The following is a 2,855-nucleotide window of genomic DNA, read 5'->3' on the forward strand; positions in this document are numbered from 1 at the left end:
CCTCCTTCTCTCCTTCCCTCCCTCCCTTCCCCCTCTCTCCTTCTCTTCTTCTGGTACTGGGTACTGAACCAAAGGCCTTGTGCTTGCTTTGGAAGTGCTTTACCACTGAGCTAATTCCCCAACATAGCCACACGCTTTCAGAGAAGAAAGTCAAGGCATGTGTAGCTCAAAAATAACAGCAGCCATACACTTGGCCCTGTGATGGGCTGCTCAGATTTTCTTTCTTTTTATTACACTACTAACATGAACCATTTGTACAGACAAAATGTCCTTGGGATTCTTTTGAGTGTTCTTGAAAGTGGTGCCAAGAGGGAAGAAAGGGGGTGTTTTTATGATGGTGGAATGGGTACCCACATCTACCTATTTAAATTTGAATAGAAAAGGTCCCCCTCCATTAGTTTGTCAGGGTTGTTAGAACAAACAGAACAAAAGCCCCACAGACTGGTTGGCTAAATAACAGAAATGTTTGTTTTTCCAGGTGTGGAGCCTGGAAGTCTGAGGTCAAGGTGCTGGCTGAGTTGGTTTCTTTTGAAGCCTTTCTTCTTGGCCTGTAGACAACCCCTGCCTTCTGAGGATGTCCTCATATGGCCTTTGCCTTTTTGTCTGTGTGAAGAGTTCCACTGATTATTATAAAGGAAAATATTATTGGATGAGCACTAAAGGCCTTTACCTTAAGGCCCTTGCTTTAACTGAATAAGCTTTTTGAAGACCCCATCGTTTACAAACACAGCCACATTCTGAGCTCCTAGGAGTTAGGATTTCAGCATATGAATTTGGAGATTCACAATACACCCAAAATATGGACTTTATTTACTTTTTTTTGAAAGGGGAATATAATTCATCAAAGTTTGCTTTCATAATCAAATGAAATCAGACCTCTTTTCATTTTTTTGTGATACGTTGATTTGTGATGATTTTGTCCAATGTCTGTTAATATCTTAAAGTAGTAGCCAAACTTCTCATTTTTTCCTGTGTTCTGTAACAGGTTTTATGATTTCATGAAGTCTTTTCTGAAACCATCAAAAGTAATTATATTTCAGAATTCAGACCATTCATATTGCTAAAGAAATGGTCACATATACAAAGTTTTATTGATATTTCTCAGTAGAAGACAAAAAGATAAACCAAATAAGGACACCTTTATGCTCAGCAAATTTGCATCTAAACCCATCCTGCAAGGGTTTCCTGTGCAAAGATTCCTGTGTGATAACTGGATCTGGGCAATGGTCAGTGTTTTGTAGCACTACTTCTCCTGCAGAAGAGCTGGACTTAGTTCCCAGCACCCACACTTCAGCTCATACCAGTCTAAGTCTAGTTCCAAGAGACCCAATCTTCTCTTCTGGCACACACATGATGTGTATTCATATATACAGGCAAGCACTCATAAACGTCACATAAAGATAAATCTATTTGAAAAAGAATAAGGACCACTCCTTTGGAGATTTTATGACATGCTTGGTGCAATCTGTACCCAATGCATTAAAACCAAGATAACATGTGTAGTCAGATCATGGACCAGAACTCAGGTATTAAACATGAAGGTAGCTAATACTTGGTGTGAAGTTAAGGGAGTTTTCAACACATTAGGTTTTCTTTCTCTTAGCACTCTTTTCTTAACTCTAATACAACCTGCCAAATGTCCCAGGCACCTACTGTTAATTCACTACAAACCCTGAGAGCAAACCCTTGTACCTGCTGGGCCTCAGTTTCTCCGCTGTTATACTGAAGACATGAAAGTTGGGCCTGCCTCCTAAGATCCCCTTCCATTGTGACTTTAAAGCTGCTTGACAAGCTCTGACACACAGGCTTCCTCCGCCAGCTATCAGCGGCCATCTGGCAATTAGCAGCCTCTGAGGCAGCTAATCCCACTCTGAGCTGGATTAAAGCTGAAGTTTAAAACACGGAGATAGGCAGGTGATTTCTGTTTGAGTCTTTGGGTCCTGCTGTCCCTGGCAGCATGGTGAGGGAGGACAGAAAAGCTGATTTCTTTCCCTTATCTATCCTCGGAGGCTCAGAGAGCAAGATCAACCTTCCAGAGCGGCATCATGCTGGGCTACGTGCTGGGCTGCAGGAGTCAGCAGGTGAGCCCCAATGGAACCCCACCCCAGAGACACTGGCAGAGGCTTGACGGAGGAGGATGAAGGAGCGTCCTTCAATGTGTAGCACTGCACTGCCAGGGGCAACGAGAAACCTGGGGCAGAGAGGCCAGGATCATTTTGAACTAGGAGTCCCAGATGCCACAAAGGGCCTTGGGGGTGGGAGCTGACAAGCTCCTCCGCTCCTTTGGGGTACCCTCTCATTAGGCAACATGGTCAGACACCAAGCCCATGTGTTTGTTCATAGCCTGAGGAGATAATTAACTTATATCCACAGAGGGCCTTGATTACATTCCTAGCATGCTCCGAATGAGAAGCCTCATCTTGGAAATGCTAGGGGTGGTGGGGGCGGGAGGTGTTTGCAATGGTTGGCTGAGGAGTCGTTTGTTCAGAAATTGGGTGAGTAATCAAACAAATGCCTCTTTTCCTAATTGTTGATAAAAGTCAGCTGCTGGGGCAGATCTGGGGACTTACTCCAGAGAGAATACGTTACTTGAGGTGAGCATGCATCCGAATATGTTAGCATGATCTAGAAACATTTCACATATCTTGAATTTAACAACAAATGGTGCCTATTGTGAATTTTATGTAGAACAGGCTTAGGGGAGTGAGATTTATACCTGCATTTTATGGCTTGCTTGTTAACTGCTGCCAGGGACCACTTTTTACAAAGATTTACTTAGATATCTTATTGAGCACCTATTGTATGCAGCTCAATGCTAGGAGCAGTGAGACCAACACCAATAAGGTCCCCTTACA

This window comes from Grammomys surdaster, unplaced genomic scaffold (genome assembly GCF_004785775.1).
Source record: "Grammomys surdaster isolate TR1022 unplaced genomic scaffold, NIH_TR_1.0 351, whole genome shotgun sequence".
NCBI classification, from domain to species: domain Eukaryota; kingdom Metazoa; phylum Chordata; class Mammalia; order Rodentia; family Muridae; genus Grammomys; species Grammomys surdaster.